The sequence below is a fragment of the Cervus elaphus genome, chromosome 19, assembly GCF_910594005.1.
Source record: "Cervus elaphus chromosome 19, mCerEla1.1, whole genome shotgun sequence".
NCBI lineage: Eukaryota > Metazoa > Chordata > Mammalia > Artiodactyla > Cervidae > Cervus > Cervus elaphus.
Window position 1 is genome coordinate 10,561,046 of NC_057833.1, and position 23,281 is coordinate 10,584,326.

Sequence of the window (23,281 nt, forward strand, 5' to 3'; positions counted from 1 at the left end):
TAAAAGCTACAGTAAAAAATAAATCATTGCCAGACACTGCTGCACCCCCCGTCTGGTCACTCTCTCTCTCTCTCTTTCTCTCTCTCTCTCCCTCGCAGACTTGGCCCTATCAAGGCTGGTCTCACGTGTCTTCTCTCGCCGACACCGTTCATCCCGAGGGTACCCCCTGGATCCTGCCGAGGCTGGACCCCGGCACTCTTCCATGATGTGTACAGTTCCATGGTGTAGTGGTTAGCACTCTGGACTCTGAATCCAGTGATCTGAGTTCAAGTCTCAGTGGAACCTGTCTATGTTTTGCCGTCCTCATTAGTGTAGTGGTGAGTATTCCCACCTGCCACACAGGAGACCAGGGTTCAATTCCTGACAGGGAGGCAACATGTCCTTTAGGTTTCAGTGACAAAGAATCTGCCTCCAATGTGAGAGACCCAGGTTCAATCCCTGGATCAGGAAGATCCCCTGGAGAAAGGAATAGCTACCCACTCCAGTATTCTTGCCTTGAGAATCCCATGGACAGAAGAGCCTGGCGGGCTACAGTCCGAGGGGTCACAAAGAGTCAGACATGACTGAGCGACCAACACACAGCAACTTCCATGGTACCTTTATCACAACAAATTATAGTTTTATACAGTTTGGATCTAGAGACCAGGAAAATGTCTGCTCACAGTAAACCAAGGAGTAGGGAAGAAACCCTCCAACAGCCTCCCCCTCCACACACTGCAACCAAAACTGTAAGTTTAAGAAATAATAGCTGTGGGACTTTCCTGGTGGTCCAGTGGCCAAGACTCTGTGTTCCCAATGCAGGGGGCCTGGGTTCAAACCCTGGTCAAGGAACCAGATCCCTCATGCTGCACCTGGTCCAACCACTTAAGTCAATGTTTTTTAAATTGACAGTTGCATAAAATTTAGTCTTTCTACCTGGTCAAGTGCTCTTTCTTTCAAATCTTCATTTAGCACATTTGCTTGACTTTCTGTAGTTTTCCTAAAACAAGTCCTCTTAAAACTGATTAAGATCATTATAGCTAGAGTTATTCTTCCTGAGTGTTTGACATGTTGGAAATAACCTATATTTTATTATATAAAAATATATAATTTTCCATTGAATTTACATAATAACCAAAATGAACAAAAATGAAGAAGAAAAAGAGGAGGGGGGGAAATGTTTACTAAAATATATATAAATGAATCTTATAAGCAACTTGATTGTAACTTGGTATATTTGTCAGTGTTTGATTGGATGACAGAAGGGGTATAGGAACTAGGGCAGCTGTGAAGAGGCCAGAGCCTGAATCCTAAGATTTGTCCTGTTGTTTTTTTGGGTCGGGGGGGAGTTGCACTGGGTCTTCATTGCTGTGCTAGGGCTTCTCACAGATCACAGATCACAGGCTCCAGGACACGCATGGGCCCAGTTGCCCTGTGGCATGTAGAATCTTCCCAGGCCAGGGTTCGAACCTGTGTACCCAGCATTGGCAGGCGGACTCCTAAGATTTGTCCTTGCCAGAACTTTCTGTCTCTCTGTCCTGTCTCTGTCCCTTTCTGTCTTCCTCCCTCAACCCCCACACCTCTCTTTCTCCTTCTCCCCTCTCATTTCTCATTGTTACTTTTTCCTATTTGACTAAATTCTCTTCTACCACACATAGGCTTTCTCCTTGGGGGCAGTGGGGTGGGGGGTGGGTAGCGGGAAGATAATGATTACCAGAATCTACAACTCTGTGAGCTAGTTTGAACTTTGTTGCAGTCTTCACATGGGCATGCAGGGTCATTTGTGACTTTCCCCTGACCTGGCCACCCTGTCCTTTTCTCTCCTTTTTCCTCACTCGGTACTCCTTATCCTGAGTTAAGAACCTTGAGCTACTTAGAGAGCTGCATCTCCTGGGCTCCACTTTGCACTTGCTGTTCCTTCTCCATCTGAGCTGTCCTCCTGCTCTTGTCTCCACTCACACTGGTGAATTCCAGCTCACACTTCTGCTCACTACAGCTGTCACCTGCTCTAGGAAATCCACCAGAATGCCACACTTCCCCCAACAAAGTTAGAATCCCATAAATGCTGTCAGTGCTTGGGCTTACATCCAACACAGCATGCGTGCGTCATAGACTATAGCCCACCAGGCTCCTTTGTCCATGGAATTTTCCAGGCAAGAATACTGGAGTGGGTTGCCCTTTCCTTCTCCAGGGGATCTTCCTGACCCAGGGGTCGAACCTGTGTCTCTGGCATCTCACGCACTGGCAGACTGATTCTTTACCACTACACCACCAGTGAAGCCTCTAGCATAGCCTGCGTGCTCAGTCGTGACTGACTCCTGACTGTACTCTGCAAGGCTTCTCTGTCCATGAGATTTTCTGGGCAGGAATACTGGAGTGGGCTGTCATTTCTTGCTCGGGGGGATCTTCCCAACCCAGGGATAGAACTCACATCTCCTTCATTGCAGACGGATTCTTTACCACCTAGCCACCAGGGAAGACACCCTAGGATAGTATATGGATCACATCCAGCCAGTTTAAGCAGAAAGGGATTTATTACAGGGTACAAGGTAGCTTACAGAATTTCAGCAAGGCTGGGGAGCCAAGCTTGGGTGTTACCCAGCCTGTGAGTAGCACGGCCAGGAAAAATATCCAACATCCTATAGAAATGCCACAGCCAGTCACTGCCTGACACTTCACCCTGCCAATGGTAAAGCCAGGATTTGCAAACCCTTCCAACAACCCTTCCTGCCTGAAGGACACTTTGGCCACTATGTCACAGTATTTTCTTTAAACTTCCAAATTTCTGGTTGGCAGAAGCCTGGTCACAGAGAGAAGGGAAGCTGGGAGATGTGTTCTTTACCACGATAAGCAGAGGGTTGAAGTAGTATTGAATGAGCCAGTTTTCAGTATCTTCCATAAAAACTGTGTTGTTAAGGACATACAGATTTATTGTTTTTATACTGTCTTGGTGAATAGTTTCTTAATCTGTATGAAATCTTTGTTCCCAGAAATACTTTAAATTTAATATCCACTTTATCTGATATTAGTATTGCTAAGCCAGCCTTCTTTGGGGTACTGATTTCCTGATGTATCTTTTTCCCATTCCTTTATTTGAAATCTTTTGTGTAATTCTTTTTGAAGTATATAACTTGTAAGTCATATGGATAACTGGATTTTTTTTTTAAAAGCCAGTCTAAGAGTCCCATCTTTTTATAGGTGAGTTAAAATATTTTTCATTGTGATTAGTAATTAACTTATCTTTGACATTTTATAGTTTGTATTTTATAAAGAATATTTCTTTTTTAAAAATTCATTCATTTATCTTTTGCTGCACTGGGCCTTTGTTGCAGTGTGTGGGCTTCTCATTGCAGTGGCTTTTCTCACTGTGGAGCACAGGCTCTAGGCATGTAAGCTTCAGAAGTTGCAAAGTGAGGCCTCAGTAGTTGTGGAGCCTGGGCTTAGTTGCCCCGCAGCATGTGGAATCTTTCAAGACCAGGGATCGAACCCATGTCCCCTGCACTGGAAGGTGAATTCTTAACCACTGGCCCACCAGGGAAGTCACTAAAGACTGTTCTTTTTTCCCTTCTGTTCTTCTTCTGGATTGTCAGGTTTTCCTAATTCCTTTTCTTTTTCTTCAACAAGCTTGGAAGTTACACATCCTATTTCTAATTGCTTAGTGGTTTTAACAAACTTAAATTTATATTTCCCTAACAATGTCAATAGCTAATCCATATCTCTTCCCTCCTGACTTAACCACTTTCCCCAAAGCCCTATGTTTTTTTTATCATTATCTAGATCTCTCAAAATGTTTTTATCTGTGCTTGGAAGAAGAAAGAAGTTTCTCTGTGTGATCATTCTGCCATCTTGATCTAGATGTTACAAAAGCCATTGAACGCATCTCCCCTTCCTCCTGGTTCACAGCCTTTCACCTCCATTGTTGACTTTCCATTTCAGCTACACTGCATGAAGACCCATAGCTCCCTCCCTGCCTACTCTCCCACAGCACCATCCTGCAGCCTTCACCCAGGCAGAGGAAGGGCAGGTGCAGATATGCTGAAGAACATGTGCCCTAAGCAGGAAGAACAGAAAACCACTGCGGTGTCTTAAGCTCCCTCCTACCCTTCTCTATTTCAGCACATGATGCTGCTTCCAACTTCAGAGGAAATAGAAGTCATTAAGTAAGAACTCTCAAAATTTTCCACTTCCTTACCAAAAAATTCATCTATATCCCCACCCACTTGTCCTTTTGAGTCTCACGTGAAGCAGTGACCTTCTTCCAACTTGAAGACATAATCCCTCAATTCCAACTCCTGTCTTCTGTATTCTTTACTCTCCCTCTCTTGTCCCTCATTGTATCATCACATGATACTAGCTAAGTCAACTTTGCTTGTAGTGAGCATTTCATTATATTTATAGAGGAAAGGAATGAATATTAGTCATATAGGATACTTGCAAAATGGCCACAATAGCTATCTTCCATCTGAAATGTTAAGAATATCAAGAAACTATGAACACTCAGAAGTGTAACTTTCTACACATATTTGAAGACCATGTCATGATGCACACCACAAATAGCTGAGTCCCACAGTCACACCCTATTGTAGGCACTGGGGCTAAAGCTTTAGTAAAACAGACTATGATCCCACCGTCATGTAGCTGATCTGCTAGGAGAGGAAGGCAGGGTATAAGGAGTCAAATAAAATAATTTCAAATCCTGTAGAGACTTTGAAGAAAATAAAATGGAGTAACAGGTAGAAAGCATCATCTTTGAGGGGAAATGAGAAAGCAGGTGTGGAAAAGCATAAAGAACAAGGGGCATGAGGGATGAGGTGAGGCGAGAGGGCGGGAGCCAGCCTGAGACGTCACATGTAGCTTCCATCATAAGTGCATTGGGTGCTATTGACTCTTTCAAACTGAAGTAAAATATATGTTGTAAGGTGCACAAAATGTGTACAACTTGATGACAACACACACAACTCATGAAACAACCACCCAGCTCAAAATATAGAACATTTCCAAACCTCAGATGCTAGCTTCACGCCACTTCTCCATCCAACCATCCCTCCAGCTTAGTCCCAGGAAAGGTAAAAACCGAGTAACCACCAACTGGCCTTCTATCACTGCAGCTTAGCTTTTCCTACTTTTTTTTTTTTTTAATCTATTTGTTTGTCTGTGTTGGGTCTTAGTTGTGGCATGTGGGATCTTCAGTTGTGTCAAGTGGGATCTGGTTCCCTGACCAGGGATTGGATTTAGGCCCCCTGCATTGGTAGCACTGAATCTTAGCCACAGGATCTCCAGGGAAGTCCCAGTTTTTCCTATTTTTTAATCTTCTTATCAATCACATCATATAGTACAAACTTTTTTTTTTTTGGTCACACTCCATGGTATGCATGATCCTAGTTCCCCAACCAGGTTGGAACCTGTGCCCCTTAAGGTGGAGGTGCAGAGACCTAACCACTGGACCACCAGAGAAGTCCCAAACCTTTGTCAGTCTCCATTTATCTGTCTGATAGAGTCATCTGAGAGAGTTGCATGAGCCAGGAGTCTACACTTTAATATTACTTGTTGCATGTTGTTATATAAATACATCATAGTTTATCTATTGTACTGTTGATGAACATTTAGATTGTTGCTGACTTTTGTCTATTAGAGATGAAGCTGCTAGAATAGTTTTTTTTTTTTTTTTTCTTTTTTTGCTACATCATGTGGGCTTGTGGGATCTTAGTTTCCCGACCAGGGATCAAACTCAGACCCCTGCAGTGAAAGCACCGAGCCCTAACCACTGAACTGCCAGAGAATTCCCTGTTATAAATAATCTTGAACATCTTTTAGTGCCCATAGGTACTCATTAATCCTGGATATGTGTGTGCATACACACACACACACACACATATACCTATACATACACACCTAGGAGGGGAATTGCCAGGTCATTCAGTCCAGTTCAGTTCAGTTGCTCAGTCATGTCCGACTCTTTGCAACCCCATGAACCCGCAGCATGCCAGGCCTTCCTGTCCATCACCAACTCCCGGAGTCTACCCAAACCCATGCCCATTGAGTCAGTGATGCCATCTAACCATTTCACCCTCTGTCGTCCCCTTCTCCTCCTGCCCTCAATCTTTCCCAGCATCAGGGTCTTTTCAAATGAGTCAGCTCTTTCAATCAGGTGGCCAAAGTATTGGAGTTTCAGCTTCAACATCACTCCCTCCAATCAACACCCAGGACTGATCTCCTTTAGGATGGACTGGTTGGATCTCTTTGCAGTCCAAGGGACTCTCAAGAGTCTTCTCCAACACCATAGTTCAAAAGCATCAATTCTTCTGTGCTCAGCTTTCTTTATAGTCCAACTCTCACATCCACACATGACCACTGGAAAAACCATAGCCTTGACTAGATGGACCTTTGTTGGCAAAGTAATGTCTCTGCTTTTTAATGTGCTGCCTAGGTTGGTTATAACTTTCCTTCCAAGGAGTAAGTGTCTTTTAATTTCATGGCTGCAATCACCATCCGCAGTGATTTTAGGTAAGCATATATTTAGCTTTCTTAGATACAACCAAACAATTTTCCTTTCCACTAGCAGTGTCTCGGAGAAGGCAATGGCAACCCACTCCAGTACTCTTGCCTAGAAAATCCCATGGACGGAGGAGCCTGGTAGGCTGCAGTCCATGGAATCACTGAGTCGGGCATGACTGAGAGACTTCACTTTCACTTTTCACTTTCATGCACTGGAGAAGGAAATGACAACCCACTCCAGTGTTCTTGCCTGGAGAATCCCAGGGACGGCGGAGCCTGGTGGGCTGCCGTCTATGGGGTCGCACAGAGTCGGACACGACGGAAGCGACTTAGCAGCAGCAGCAGTGTCTAGAGTCCTAGTTCCTCTACATCCTCAGCAATATTTGGTATTGTCAGTCTTTTTCATTTTTAAAATTCTAGTCATTCTGGCAGGTCTGTATTAGTCTCTCACTGTAGGTTTAATTTTACTTTCCCTGATGATTAATGATATTGAACACCTTTTCATATTCCAACTGTCAATTTGGATTCTGAGTTTTGATAGATTTAAAGCAGGAGATTGACCCAATGCACTTTTAAAATATCTCTCTTAGGACTTCCAGTGGTTAGGACTTAATGTTTTCACTGCCAAGGGCACAGGTTCAATCTCTGGTGGGGGAACTAAGATCCTACCAGCCACCCAATGAGGCCCCCAAAATAAATATAATAAAATAAAATACCTCTCTGGTTTTTCTGCAGAGGAGTGACTCTAGGGAGCACAGTGGAGGCAGAACATTTAGAAGACAATTACTTAGCCCAAGCAGGAGGTTTGGGTAGCTTAGATTAGTAGTGGCAAAGGAGTTAGAAATGAAGAGATTCATGATATATTTTGGAGGAGGCCTGCCAACTGCGCCCATAGGGCAGACATGGAAGAGTAGAGGAGTCAGAGATGACCAGCACAGCTGGTCCATTTTCCCCAGGGTGGAAATCTGCGGGGGGTGCTGGTCCTTTGAGTGTTAGAAGGAAAGTTATAGGAGATAAAAGAGGAGACTGAATCACACCACGGCAAACTGTGCCACCTCCTGAATAAAAAAAAAAATTCTGGTCACAAACTGTGCTCAAAGAAACATCCTGGGCACTGAGAGAACCACGGTGGACTTTGATTTGCTTCCCAGCTTTGCAAATGAGCTCTGTAGCGCCGGGCAGTGTACGTTTGCCAGCAAAACTTATATAACTTCATTTGTCGCTAATGCTGTTGGGGTTTTATTTTTCTTTCCAAGAATCAGTACCTCTCCACAAGATGAAATGAAAAATCCAGAAATTTAAAATTAGATTAGTTTGGAAATTACTGGCATTTTTCTTCTCCTGTAAGGTCACTCTGCCCTTGCAGGTCAGTGCTGGGGAAGTGACACATTTCTTTCCTTCCCACACTTCTGCTTATTTTCATGCAATAAAAGGCAAATCCTTAACAGTTCAAATGCTTCATGCATGTGGCAAATATTTTTATTGTCATTTAAACCTTTAATTTTAAGTTATGTTATGTAAAAGGTAGAATGCCAGACCTCTAGTTTACCAGGCCATTTCTATGTGGAAAATTCTGTACTTGCAGAAATAATAAGCAGACTCTCTCCAAGTCTCCATGGTGTTGGGCTGCCTGCTGCTTCAATCTGTGGGCTGCATTTCGGTTCTTAAACCAGTGACAACACTGCATAGAAGGACCTCGCAGTTAATAATGGCTTGCTACACAGATAGTCCTTGTACTAAATACCAGCCCTGTGAAGTATGCAATATCATCATCTCCATTTAACAAATGCGAAAACTAACTTCAGTCACTTGTCCAGGATCGCTTGGTTGGTAAGCAACAGGGCCAAGATCAGAACTCAGAGGTTTAAGTCTGAAAAGAAATTTTTGGTGGTTCCCAAGCTGGGACAGTGTAGAGTGGAAGTTAAGTGTCTATCTGCCAGAGCCAGTCATCCTGGGTTCATACTGCAGCTCTTCCACTTACTGGCTCTGGGACAGTCACTTCTGGGGACCATCATGGTCCCTAACTCACTGGGTAAGGTAACAAATTGTTAACATGAACAGTAAACAACACTTAGAACTCTGCCTAGGTCATGCTATGAGAGTGTTAGCGATTAAAATAATAGCTTAAGATCATTCAGATACTACAATTTAAATATTTAAAGTGTACAGTTCGGGGTCTTCCCTGGTGGTCCAGTGATTAAGACTCAATGCTTCTACTTCAGTGGCCACATGTTCAATCCCTGGTTGGAGAACTTAAGATCCTGCATGTTGTATGGTGTAGCCAAAAGATAAAAGGAAAAAAAAAAGGTGTACAATTCAGTGGTTTTGGTATGTTCAGAGAGTTGTATGACCATCACCACAATCGATCTTAACACTTCTATACCCCCAAAGGAAACTCAGTACCCATTAACAGGCACTTACCACACTCATCCTACCTACTTCCAGCCATAGGCAACCACTAGTCAGCCTACTTTCTCTTTCTAGATTTATAAGAATCTATTGAATACACCTATTGTCCAGAATTGCCTATCCTGGACATCTCATGTAAATGGAGTTATATATTATGTGACCTTTTATTTCTGGCTTCTTTCATTCAGCATGATGTTTTAAGGTTCATACATTCTGTATCAGGTATCAATACTTAATTTCTTTTTATTGCCCAAAAATGTTGCATTGTATAGATATATCATATTTCATTTACCCATTCATTAGTTGATGGGCATTTGGGTTGTTACCACTTTTCAGCTAATGTGAATAATGATGCTATAAATACTTGTGGGCAAATTTTTATGTAGACACATATTTTCATTTCTCTTGGGTGTATAACTAGTTGTGGAATGATAGCTATTACGTGGTACTGCCTCCTCTGTACACAGATCCCTGAAAGTGCTGACACATAATTCTCACAGATGAACACATACCTCAGTGCTTTCGTTCTAAGTGGTCTAATGAGGTAACTATCTTTCCTGTTTCACATCACGAATGAAGAAACAGACTCTGGGAGATTTGCTTTGTTGTCTCTTGGTCTGCAGCTCTGCCCATGGAGTGTCCCCTTTTAAGCCTGTCCTCCCCTCTACACCTTGGCAATTCTTCTGTGTTTGAGCTAAGACTCTACTTCTTGCCAGAAAACTTTGCTTAGACCCTTAGACCCTTAGACCAGAAACTTTGCTTGGGTGGGTCAGGTGCTCTCCTTGGGCCTCCATGATGTCCTGAGCATTGCTCTACCAAAACCTTTTTCACTTTTACTACACTCATCACAACCTACCAGACGGCAGGGCCCTCAAGAAGGAAATCTGTTTTCATTAATTGTGTCTTTCATGCCAAGCACTAGGCCTGGCATGTAGTGGCTACACAATAGATATTGATGGAAGTTAAGAAAGAAGAGAGAAAGGAATGTGACCCAGATACATACTAGAAAGTGGTCTATCAAACTGGTGAAATCTTTTCTGTCATATTATGCAGCCTCAGTTTGAACTGACAAGAGAGAAAAACCAGGGAGTGATTATTTAGATCTGTGGGGAAAAAAAAGCTTTCACTTTATTAAATCACTGAGCACAGCTTTCTTATAAACAGTGAGACCCTCTGCCCAGTGGGAATGTTGCTGAAAAGACAGTGTGCGTACCCTGGACACACCCAGGCTTTTACTGGTACATGAGAACTTTTTTTTTTTTAACTTAATAGCTAATTATTTATCTCAAAGTATATTAGAAATAAATATAGCTAGGCTTTGAATCTTTTATATTGCTATTCAGGAACAAACTAAAATTTTTTTTAAAAAAATTAGGACGATTCAAAATATGTATTAAGTATAATAAATAATGGTGCAGATGAAACACAGATATAGCAAACATTGTATAGGTAGTACGAAAGAATTCAAATTTCAGGACATTATTTAAGGATATTTAAAATATAAAAAGTGCAAAGAATCTGCCTGCCAATATAGAAGATCTGGGTTTGATACCTGGGCTGGGAAGATCCCCTGGAGATGGAAATGGCAACCCACTCCAATACTCTTGCTTGGAAAGTCCTATGGGCAGAGGAACCTGGTGGGCTACAGCCCGTGGGGTCGCAAAAGAGTCGAACATGACTTAGTGACTAAACTACAACAATACTTCATAAAGCTAAGCTTTCTCCAGCTTGATTGGAACATGGCTCACCTGCAGTCTTATTACAATTCAGCTTTTGATTCAAATAGGTGTTATGGACTGAATGCCTGTGTCTCCCAGAGCTCTTATGTTGAAATCTAATCCCCAGGGTGATGGTATTTGGAGGTGAAGCCTGTAAGAAGTCTTTAGGTGATGAGGGTAGGGCCCTCATGGGATTAGTGCTCTGATAAGAAGAGCCCAGAAAGCCAGCTCATTCTCTTCCCACCATGGGAGGTCCCAGCAAGGAGACCGCTCTCTGTAAACAGGGAAGTGGGCATGCATCTGGAACCTGACCAAGCTGGCACCCTGCTCTCTGACTTGTTGTCTCCAGAGCTGTGAGAAATAAGTATTTGGCATTTAAGCCACCCTGTCTGGGGTGATTTGTTACAGCAGCCCAAACAGACTAAGCCAGGAGGTCTGCAGAAGGAACCGAGATCCCGTGTCTCTAACAAGCACCCAGAGGATGCGGGCCCTGGGGATCCCAGGCCACACGCAGAGCAGCAAGGTCACAAAGCATACAAAAAAGTATAAAGTAATAGCAATAATACTACCCACCATCTTTTCAATTCTACTATACACCAGGTACTCTTCTAGGTGTTTTATAGATGTTAAACTTATTGATGCTCACAAAAATCCTACAAGGTAGTGATTAATATCTCCACTTTACAAATGACACTTTAAAAATAAAAATTGGCTTTCAGATACAACTTTTTTTTTCTCCACAAAGTGAGACACACAGCCAGGATGGAAGTGATGTAGTATTTTATTTTCATCATTACTGTAAAATCTAGCTAGAGGAGCCCACACCACTGCTGGGGCTTGGGACAGTGCAGATTCTCAGCATCTGTTCTGTTCACATGTCCTCTCTCTGGCCTCATTGTGAGTCAGAAAGTAATCGGTCCAGGGATCAAAGTCTGAAAAGTTTGCCCATTTCCTTCCCCACATTCGAAACAAAACCGATCTGGGCAAGGGATGCATTTCCGTCCCAGGGTTATTTCGTGAAGGAGGAAAACAACTAAAACCAGATTTGGAATAAAAAAAGAAAAAAGCATTCTTAAAATAAGCATTCAGCGTTAATCACCTATTGTAAAAAACACTCACACACACATACACGCACAGACGTTCACGTGCACCACAGTTCCAGCTGCTGGCAAAGGAGTTGTGCTCTTGTCTCTGGCTGATACTACTAACGCATTCCCACATGGGTGCTTTGTGAGTTAACTACTTCACATTTCTATGGTTCTTTTTTTGTAAAGGTTCCAAAGTACCTCATTAAGAAAAAAATCCAAGAAAAAAATAAAACTTAGGTTTCTTTTCAGAGGGTCCTAGGGCCCTTTGTAGCTGAGGATGGGGGAGGAGAGGAGATTTTTTTATTGCTCCGCACAGGCCACCAAGGTGCCTTAGATGCCTTCCTTATCATAAAAGCCTTCACCTAGGAAGTTACCTGCTATTTGCCTAAACAGCAGACTTCAGAAACCTGAGGGTTTAGGACTCAACATCACCTGCTCAGTTGGGTCTGTTTTTGTTGCTGTTGTTTAATTTGGAACTGTCTGTATAAGTCAGACACATGGCTTCACTTAAAAAAATCAGAAGACCTAGCAACACTGGACCCAAATTCCTACATTAGCATCAGGTACTTTCCCTGGTGGCTCAGAGGGAAAGAATCTGTCGATGCAGGAGATGTGGGTTCAATTCCTGGGTCAGGAAGATCCCCTGGAGAAGGAAATGGTAACCCAATCCAATATTCTTGCCTGGAGAATCCCATGGCCAGAGGAGCCTGGCGGGCTACAGTCCGTGGGGGTGCAAAAGAGTCGGACACGACTTGGCAGCTTAAGAACGGCAACTTACAGTGGGGGAGAGTGGCTGTGCCTTTTGATCCTGCCAGCAACTTTCATCCATGTCTACTACCTGCCTGGCCCTGTAGGCTTTCTGAGTTTGGACTTCCTGATGTATAAGCAAGGTTTATAAACAGCCAGCGTTTGCTCATCATTATCCTGTGGAAAATCCGGCCAAGTACATTGGAACACTGAAAACCAGTTTGCTTTTAACAAAATGAAAGCAGCTGGTTGACACAAGAATTATTCACTGAGTTTGTGGAAGCTGGGTGCGCCCTGATTTCAACGCTATATTGCCCAGATAAGCAAGCGACAAATGCCCCATGTTCCTCCCTGGAGCGCAGCTGGTCATCAGTTGGTATACTCTTGGCTCATTTCTTGTCAGGCTCATTGTAAGAGCTGGAAGGGACTCTAGAGGTGGTCCAGTTTGCTGGTGTCTAGTTTGCTGGTTAGTAGGAGGTGAACTTCCTGAGGATCATAAGGGTCCATAGAAGAAATGGAGATTTTCCTATATGGTGGGGGAGAGATGACACCCAGAGACCTGAACTGCTTTTTTTTTTTTTTTTTCCTTTAAAAGAAGAAAAGCAAATACCTTCTCATGCTCAATTTAGAGAGTGGAGAACTTTACAGTCATCTGAACTTTTATTCATTCAAGAAATATTTATTAGGCACAATTTGTGCCATGCATTTTGCTAAACTGCATGGGGAAGGAAACTGATGATGAAGGAAACTGTCCTGAGAAATTCAATCTGAAGGTGGATATTCAAATCTTTATACCCTGATAGTGACCTGAGAGGTGACTGGTGCCATCTTCCAGGTAGAACAAAGGCCTGTCCATGAGGGTCCCCCAAGAGATCCCACAATACTCCCATCTGTTTGCTTTTAAAGAGATGTATTTTGCCTCAAAAAAGATTTTCCAAAGGTCCTACTGTTCTTCACCCCTAAGACACCTCTACCAATATAAATACCCTTGGTAAGGGTGAAACCTCAGAAGTCTGCCGGGCCTGGCAGCTAACAGATGAGTGGGAGACGCCACACAGCTACTGCCAGCTGTTGGCAGGCAGGAACACTGGCCCAGCGTTGCCAGAACCACCTCAGAGTTGGTGAGAGAATCCAGAACTTGCAATTTTATTTAAAAAAAAAAAAAAGGATGTGACATCTTCTTTTGTGACAGCTGGATTTCAAAAATATTTTTAAAATCAGTGTAGATCATCAAAACTGGTTTTGCAGACAGATTTCAGTTAAGGGTCACCAGATTGTGATCTCCAGTTCCAGGAAACTCAATGCCCCGCCCACTCATTGTATTTCACACAAATCTTACCAAGAATTGAGGGGCTTCCCAGCTGGTGCTAGGGGTGAAGAATCCACCTGCCCATCCAGGAGATGTAAGAGACGTGGGTTCAATTCCTGGGTCGGGAAGATCCCCTGGAGAAGGGCATGGTAACCCACTGCAGTATTCTTGCCTGACCAATCCCATGGACAAATAAACCCAGGCTACAGTCCGTAGGGTCACAAAGAGTGGGACATGACTGAAACAACTTAGCACGCATGTACCAAGAATAGGCAACCTGGAATTTGCCTTTTCCAGAAAGTCCCATTGGGACTTTCATGTTTTTGGAAATCCAGTACATGGAGATATTGACTTCCTGCCTCTCTCTCTCTCTCTCTCTCTCTCTCTCTCTCACTCACTCAATATTTCTTCTTTGTTACTCTTGCTGCCTACTCAAAAATATTTTCATTGAAAGTGTGGAACTTAAACACTTGTATTTAACTTGTATTCATCAATACAAGTTATTATTTAGGAGTAACCTTTGGACGGACAATGTGTGTACATGATCACAATGAAATTGGGTTCTTTTAACACATTCATATCATTCTGGCTTGGAATCGGATCCTTTCCCATGCACTTATCTTTTAGTTTGGGACTGGTCTTGAACTAAAAGTCCCTGAGTGGCTTCCCTTTCACTGCCTGCAAAGACTTCGTTCTCTACCATTCACAGGAGTTCTATTTGCCCTACCTGGAATTGTATAAGCTAATTACATGAAAGATTTTGTTTTGATTTTCCATCTCCCTGTTCTCAGAGCTGTTTTTTTTGTTTTGTTTTGTTTTGTTTTTAATCCAAATGCAGGCTGCAGAGAAGCAAGATAGAATTGAGAATATAAAGCTTCCCTGGTTTTGTTTTTATTCAAAGGAGGTATTTTCATTCTTTCATTATTTTTACTGCAGTTTCTCACCTCATTAGGACCTAATTTATGCACAATAAGCAGAATTAATTTTAATTAGTAGCCCTGGATTGTGAACTTTGCTTAGCAACATCCCAGAAAAGGCCTCAGCTTAATAATGCTTCACATTCCCTGCCTTTCTAGAACAGTATTCAAAAAAGCAAAAATAGAACAGATGTACAAACCAGTTTCTCTAACACAATGTATTTATTTAAAACATTGTAGTCACCTTGGGATATTTGTTTACAAAATTTTTATCTCTTCGGATGCTTTGACTAATGTTGGGTCTTTTCCCCCTAATCTCCTTTTTGTTGTTGTTTAGTTGCTCAGTCGTGTCCAACTCTTTGCAGTCCCATGGACTGTAGCTTGCCAGGCTCCTCTGTCCGTGGGATTTTCCAGGTGAGAATCCTGGAGTGGGTTGCCGTTCCCTTCTCCAGGGGATTTTCCCAGCCCAGGGATCAAACTCGCATCTCTTGCATTGGCAGGTGGATTCTTCACCACTGAACCACCAGGGAAGCCCAATCTCCTTCTAGCTGCCATCAAAAGAAGCTGTTGAGTATTGCCCTACTGAGTCTTCTCGCGAAATACCCCTCCCTTAGGAATTTTAGAATGATGGTTCGATTATCACGACTTCAAGCTGAGGCCTTAGTACTTAGTAATGCCTAAATGTGATCTAATTTTCTGAGAATGAGGAAAGTGACAATTTATGAAAACCAAGACAATCATCATAGCTGGCATTTGTAACATTTTTAAATTGCTTGCTACATTCCATCCAGCATTGTTCACATCACTCTGCCTCTGTCAGCTCACCGAACTCGTTATCATCCCATTCTTCCAATGACATGGCTGAGAAGCAGTGGGACTTGCCCAAGGTCATGGAAGTGGGAACAGAGCACAAATCTGAACCCACCACCTCTGGCCAGAGACTGAAGCTTAAACCACTTGCAGCCCTTCCTCCTGAGATTAAGGAAAAACAAAGCAGAGAGGTATGATTAAAGCTGATGCTTTTTTTCCTTGTTATTTTCCCCTCAGTTTGCCCTGGGTAGCCTTAGTTATTCCATCTGTCCCAGATTCCTCATTTGTAAATTCCAACAGTCTATTTCCCAGGATGTTGTGGCAACTCATTATTTAAATGTATTCATAGCTTCTTGGAAGAAAGGCTACATAAATATTACAGAACCATTTAAAAAATACATGAAGTCTTTACCTGAATATATGACGGTCATATTTCTCACTCTGAATAAATGAATGGGTGCTGACTTTCTGAGTCCCTAGGACGTGGGTGCTCTGGGTCCCTCTGTCTCACCTCACAGTGCGCCTCAAGTCAGACTCTTCACCAGGACTGAATCCCCCTGAGGCTTCAGGAAACCACCTCCAAGGCAGCGCCTAGGCTTCTGTGAACCTTTTCCTTCAAACCTTCCACTATGCTAAGTGCCAGCAGAGAAATATGAAGAAGCGACAAAAGAATGAAGGAATTTTGATCTATGCATACCATGGCATACTAGGGAATACATGAACTAAATATTTGTGCAACATGGTTGAATTTCCCAAGCAGTTCCACTGAAAGAAGACAAGCAAAAACTAATACACATTGTATCATTTTATTCATATTAAGTTTAAAAACGAGCAAAACCCAAGGTGGTGGATAGGGTGTGTATAGGCAGATAAGGGGACAAGGGAAACTTCTAATAGGGAGAAAGTTGTATGTCTTGATCTGGGTGTGGTTACCTATGGATACAGACAAGTGTAAATATTCTAAGGCTATACACTTGCAATGAACGAACTTTATGCAAGTTATTTTCTTGTTGTCCAGTTGCTAATTCAAGACTGACTCTTTGTGACCCCTTGAACTGTAGCCCACCCGGCTCCTCTATCCATGGGGTTTTCCTAGGCAAGAATACTGAAGTGGATTGCCATTTCCTCCTCCAGAGGATCTTCCCGGACCACGGATTGAACGATTGTATCCTACACTGGCAGGTGGATTCTTTACCATTGAGCCACCTGGGAAGCCCATACACAAATTGTACTTCAATAAAAAAAAAATAAAAGGAAATGTGGGACTTCCCTGGCAGTCCAGTGGCTAAGACTCTGAGCTTCCAGTGCAGGGAACCAGGGTTCAACCCCTGGTCAGGTAACTAGATCCGGCTTGCCACAACTAAAACCTGGTGCAGCCAAATAAGTAAATATTTTTAAAAAATTAAAAGAAGGAAATGAAAAGTACATTCGTAGAAGATTGGGCAGAACTCATGAAGAGTTCTGCAGCCAGATCCAAAGGCAGGGACTAGCTCACATCAGGGCTCGAATGTCAAGCTAAGGGGTTCGCCCTTTATGCAGTCAGTCCAGGGTCTCCTGCAGGAGCCACATGATCAGATGGGAGGAGTGAAATCTCCCTATTCTGCAGAGAGGATGCCTGGAGAAGGGGCCAAGCAGAAAGCCAGGAGATGAGATAACAGAAATAGTCCTCATCTGAGAAAACTCGAGTTAACATCTCTACCCTCTTAGACTGAGTGCACACCTTGGGTGCTACAAACACCCACCCATGCAGTTGGGGGGAGGGGACTGCAGCCACGTGGATGCACCCTCCCTCCCCCACCTCCCCCAGGCCCCGGGACAGTGTTAAAACAGTTTGTCTGTGGCTGCATGCACCACCACAGGCCCAGAAAGCCTGTGGGCTCCCAGCCCTGCCAGGCTTCTCCTCCTTCCCCACCCTCAGCTCCTGTCTAGTTGCAGTTTTCTTCTCTTTGCAGTATTTGCATAGGGGAGGAAGAAGATGGCCCTGCTGGCCACACTGACCTAAATAAAATGCAGGGGTCACCAGGTCATCTCCATGGGGATTGTAAATCATTTGCACATTCTCACTCAGGCATGCTGTCAAAATTTAAGACATTTTCCATATTAAAATGAAACACTGCTGACTTAAAGATAAGCATTTTGAATAACTGAATTGAACATAGATGAGTTTTTAATGTATCTGAATCATAGCTGCAGGTCCTTTGTTTAGAGCTCTTTCTACTTATTTAAATACATATTTTTAACAAAAACTGTTTGACGTTTATCTGTTTATGTGCTTTAAATACATATACATTGGGAGTAATGTTATGTCAGTAATCTGGGTTCTCTTCTGATGGAAGATTTTTCAGGTATGGTCTGTATTTTTCATCAGATACACTAAAGTAACCATTTATAGGCCATTAAATAAATAAAATATTTGGATTTAAAACAAATGCATTTCACAAATGTAATACTCTAATTTAAAAAAATGAATTTGTGTGTGTGTGTGTACACATGCTTATGCATGTGTAATAACAAGGACTAATTTACAAACGAACCTTCCGGCACTCTCAAAGTGAAGTCAGGTACATTTCTTTGTGTGATTACTTTTTCCTCTTTTGTGTAGCTTTCTTAGATTTTAGATAAGCAAATACATTTTAAAAATGTATTATTTGACTGTGCCAGGTCTCAGGGATCTTTAGGTGTGTCGTGTGGGATCTGGTTCTCTGACCAGGGATCAAACCTGAGCGCCCTGCATTGGGAGTTTGAAGTCTTAGCCACTAGACCAGGAAAGTCCCTGGATAATACAGTTTTATGAGTGAGAAAGTAGACAGGAACCGTGGTACTTCCTGCATCTAGAGGAGTGGCTCAGAAGCTCACCAGGTCAGTGAGGGACAGAAATGCAGCACTAATAGACCCAAGGCCTCAATTAGCGTTTTAGCAATTACCACATGACTCCAGAGTCTAGGATCCTTTAATTTCACATTTCTATCTCCCCAAGATTCACGTGGAAGCCCCTCTGATCGATTTGAAGCATGTATTGTGGTTCAAAAGCAACTCAGGCTTCCAAAGAAAACCACGGTTTAAAGATGAAATCAGCATTTCTTCAAGATTAAAGTGGGCATTTATCTCAGTCTTATGATTCTTATACACTCGTTTCCCAAATAATCTCATCTGAAAGAACACATCTGAAATGATACACCTCCTGCAAGAATGTGCAGTACAGTGATTCCCTGTTCCAGGACATTATATGCTTTAGTGAGTCTTTAACAGACTTTGGGTATTTTGTTTTCCTACTAAGGTGTCAACTGAACTCATAATCATGTTTAGGGTCACCGTGGCTTCCTTCTGACTGATCTAGTACATACTTAAAGATTTCCTGATGTCCAGATCTGAGAACATCATCACCCATAGGGTCACCATGAAAGTAGTTACAGTTGTCTTAAAAATCTGCAAACAGTTCTCAGAATGGCTAATGTGATGTTTGCACAAATTCCTCCCCACCTTCCCACCCCCAAAACAAACCATTCATTTGGTTGTGCTGGAACTCCCTGGGCTCATCTCTATAGTCATTTATGCTGGGACAAGTTCATTTCTTGCCCTGAGCATTTGAGTTATTTTATATTATAGCTTTTAGACTTCATTGCTGCCAATTGAGATAATTGTATCCAGGGAAGGTTTTTCTCTGCTTTCTCTCATGTTTTAACTTTTCTGTTGTTGTCATTGTTGATCTTAAAGATGTTGCAAGGTTTCTTTCTCTATCTTCCCGGCTAAGATACTTGGCGTATCACAGACAATTACATAGCACATATTTATTCAGGAGGAGAAAGTTAAGACCTTTTGAATTTCTTGGGGCTAAAGAACACCCCTCTCTCTATTCTCTCAGGGGATGTTTAGGATATAAAATTAGAGCAAACCCGAGGACATGTTAGTATGCATGTATGTGCTTGGGTGCCAAGTACATAAGGAGAAATGAGTCTCTGATAAGTATCTTAGAGGTTACACACTCGTACTGGACAACTGAAAATGACTGCCCTGTCCTGGGAGGAACACAGTGCTCCGTTCAGTAATTTAGAGGCTTCTGTCTCAGTGCAGTCTGTACAGCCTGGGTAGCTCAGTTGGCTGGAGCATTAAGTACCCACTGCTCCACAAGAGAGAACAGGCCCAGAGTTCTCCGGGGACTCTGAGGTGGGAATGCCCAGCATGGCCCACGAGGAGGGAGTGCAGAGATGGGTCCTGAAGAGCAGCTGGGCCTCGGCGGGATGTGGGTCGCCGGGAGCAGTCTCGCTGGCAGGGCCTTCTGAATTCAAGGGACACCATGTCTTACTTCCATGTTTTTCAGAGTACTGGTATATCACAAAATAAATGCTGAAAAAGGTATATCACAAAATAAATACTGAAGTTGTGGCATATTTTGAGACTTCCCTGGCTATCCAGTGGTTAAGACTCCACTCTTCCAATGCAGGTGGGGCAAGTTTGATCCCTGGTCAGGGAACTAAAATCCTGCATGCTGCTCAGCATGGCACCGCCCCCCCCCCAAAAAAAAAGAGAGAAAATCCGGCATATTTTAAGTATTTGCAACAATTGCAAATTGAACACACACACACACACACACACACACACACACACCCCACCACTGCTGAATTTCTGGGGTTGTTTTACTTCTTTGGAGCTTGTATCCAAAGTCTACATTCAAGACCCTCAGGGAGTGGCAGACTCTTTACTTCCTGGCCTCCACTGCCCCGTGGCTCACACCCAACTCAGACCAGATGGCCCAACAGGCAAGACCCACATTGTCATTAGAACTTCTTTTTTCCTCTATCCTCTGGGCTGTCTGTCCCCCGAGCAGTCCCTCAATAAGTATATGTCACACGTGTGAATCAAATGTTCTCCCAACATAAGCAAGAACGTTCTTTCTCATTCTTCTGAAATCCCCCCTGGTTTGGCTCCCTCTAACCATGTGGACATGAGTTTGCATAAACTCCGGGAGTTAGTGATGGACAGGGAGGCCTGGCATGCTGCAATTCATGGGGTTGCAAAGAGTCAGACACGACTGAGCGACTGAACTGAGCTGAACTGAACTGAACCATGCATTTTACCAGTCTTTGAAGTTCTAGACAAATTCCATGCTTTTTAAAAAATGTTTTTATTTATTTATTTGGCTGTGCCAGGTCTTAGTTGCAGCATGTGGGATCTAGTTCCCTGACCAGGGATTGAACCCAGGCCCTCTGCACTGGGAGTCGGGAATCTTAACCACTGAACCACCAGGAAAGTCCCCAAGCTCCATGTTTTCAACAAAGTCTATCTGCCCCAGTTACTGTACCATATTTCCTAGATTTGCTCAGAAGTCCTCCTGTGCTTACAGCCAGAACCATTTACAACATTTTGACACTCACACACCCACATTCCCCACTCCTGCTCCAGCCTGGAGAATTCAAGCTCTTTGCAGTCAGGAACCATGTCTGATTCTTCTTTTGTGTCTATAGCATAAGATCTAAAATTTCAAATGCTGCCTTGACATCTCTGAGCCCCCTGGGGCCCTAGAGGCCAAACCATAAGTTCTCCTGCTTTTGCCAGATATGATCCCTCCACCAAACCAGGTAGGAAAGGCACCCCACTTGGCTAGTTCCCTATTTGTATGACCAACTCCGTCCTTCCAGGTCGTCAACCTAATGGATATTATTTCCCTGTCAGCCATTAAATTATTCAAACAAGCCAATCATATCCTCCCACAGGAACCAGGGGTCACTCTACCCTCTGGTTAATACAAAGCCTGCCTCCCACTGCCCCTGCTGGCTTACTCAACTTCTAAATGACCCTACATGGTGTGTGGATGTCCTTCCACAGACTATATGTGACTAACAACCTGCTGTCCATCTCATCTGTCCAGTGTCAGTTATGTTATGTTTGGCCATCTTGTACTATGACCAAGCTAGACAGTGTATTAAAAAGCAGAGACATCACTTGGCCAACCAAGGTCTGTATAGTCAAAGCTATGATTTTTCCAGTAGTCAAGTATGGATGTGAGAGTTGAACCATAAAAAAGGCTGAGCACCAAAGAATTGATGCTTTTGAATTGTGTTGCATGAGAAGACTCTTGAGAGTCCCTTGGACAGCAAGGAGGTCAAACCATTCAACCCTAAAGAAAATCAACCCTGAATATTCATTGGAAGGACTGATGCTGAAGCTGAAGTGCCAATACTTTGGCCACCTGATGTGAAGAGCCAGCTGATTGGAAAAGACCCTGATGCTGAGAGAGAGTGAAGGCAAGGGAGAAGGGGACAGCAGAGGATGAGATGGTTGGATGGCATCACTGACTCAATGGGCTTGAGTCTGAGCAAACTCCAGGAGATAGTGAAGGACAGGGAAGCCTGGCGTGCTGCAGTGATGGGGTGGCAAAGAGCTGGACACAACCTAGCGACTGGACAACAGCAACGTCCCTCCTTCAGTGACTGGGCGAGTGGGCGGTGTTCAGAGTGTCCTGAACAGAACTGTCACTCAACAAATTTGTCTGGATTACATGATCTTCCTTCTGTGAAGTTCCTCACCCTAGTTAGGAGACTGGAAATTTAAAAAGTGTTCACTGTAGATGATGACAGAGTTATTTTCCTATGAAGATTCCGTATCCATTAGAATCATATAGCAATGGCTTCCACTCACTTGATTATATTTCAAGCAATCTTTTCTCAACTCACCATGCTGTTGAACAAAAAAAGTAAATTTGCCTTAGGGAAAATCTGTGCTTATTTTCTATACTACTGATCTGGCATCTATATTATAGTTCCTAATTGCCAATAGAAATAAATTATAACATTGTCCACTTATGAAAACAAGATGCTACATATTAGTTGATATAACCAAGAGACTAAATAACTAAAAGCATATGAGAACTCAGACTTTTCCCACACAAGAATTTACTTAATCTGTGCCGCCGCCTCCATTTATCTCACTTCTCTGTAAGCAAAAATGGCAACACTGAAAATCAAACAGCATCTTCCTCCAGGAATACTAATGTAATTAACATTAAGCTTATTAGTGCTTCAGAGAAAGTTTTTATTGCTTACTCTATTTTATCATGGGGTTTCCCAAGGTCCAAGAAAAAAAAATAGCCACATGTTTTTGCTTTTGAGGGCTCCTGCTTATCCTAAAGCAATGGGTAAAAAATGCATAACAGCCAGCAGCTTTCCCCTCTAGTTTCCAAGTCACACTCATTCTTAGATGGGTCATCTCCTCCTGGCACCCCGCCACCTCTCCCCTGGTTGGTGCTGGTGACTCGGGGACAAAGTCTCAGAGAGGGATCAAGAGGGCTGATAAAACCTCAGATCCATGCAGGTACCACTCTTCACCACACTGGGTATGTAATGATCCACTTTCTAGCCTCAGCTTGCAAAGAGGAAAACACCAGGAGGCAAAAGTTAGCGGAAAATGGTCTTTGAACAATTCTAAGCCGAGTGGGGGGGTCCTTCTCTGAATGCCCGTCCCGGTCAGGTGCCTAAAATTCAGCTGCTCCCCGCCCCTTCACCGCTCCTTCTCCAGAAAGGATGGGATGGGTGAAATGCTCACTATACTGTGATGCTCGTGTGCTGATCATGTGATAACTATCAGGCTATTGCCAGAGGCAAGGGTTTGTGCTCAGGGTGGGGAGCAGACAAGAAGAGAGATTTCCCAACAACCCAAATGACTGGCTGCTGGGGTCTAACGTTTCAGTGGCGTATGGAAGGGGAAGCCAACCGGCTGGTGTGTGTGCTCTTAGCAGTTCTGCAGGCTCCATGCGTGGTCGTCTTAGCCATGCACCATGCATGTGTCAGCTCCAGGGCTGGGCTCAGACAGCTG

At 43.2% G+C, this 23,281-nt stretch overlaps 1 non-coding gene across 1 annotated transcript; it reads left to right on the top strand.

The window, feature by feature from the left end:
• Positions 1 to 213: 213 nt before the first annotated feature.
• On the top strand, positions 214 to 285 carry TRNAQ-CUG. Its single transcript has one exon. It is a non-coding gene; the product is annotated as a tRNA-Gln (tRNA).
• Positions 286 to 23,281: the final 22,996 nt, after the last annotated feature.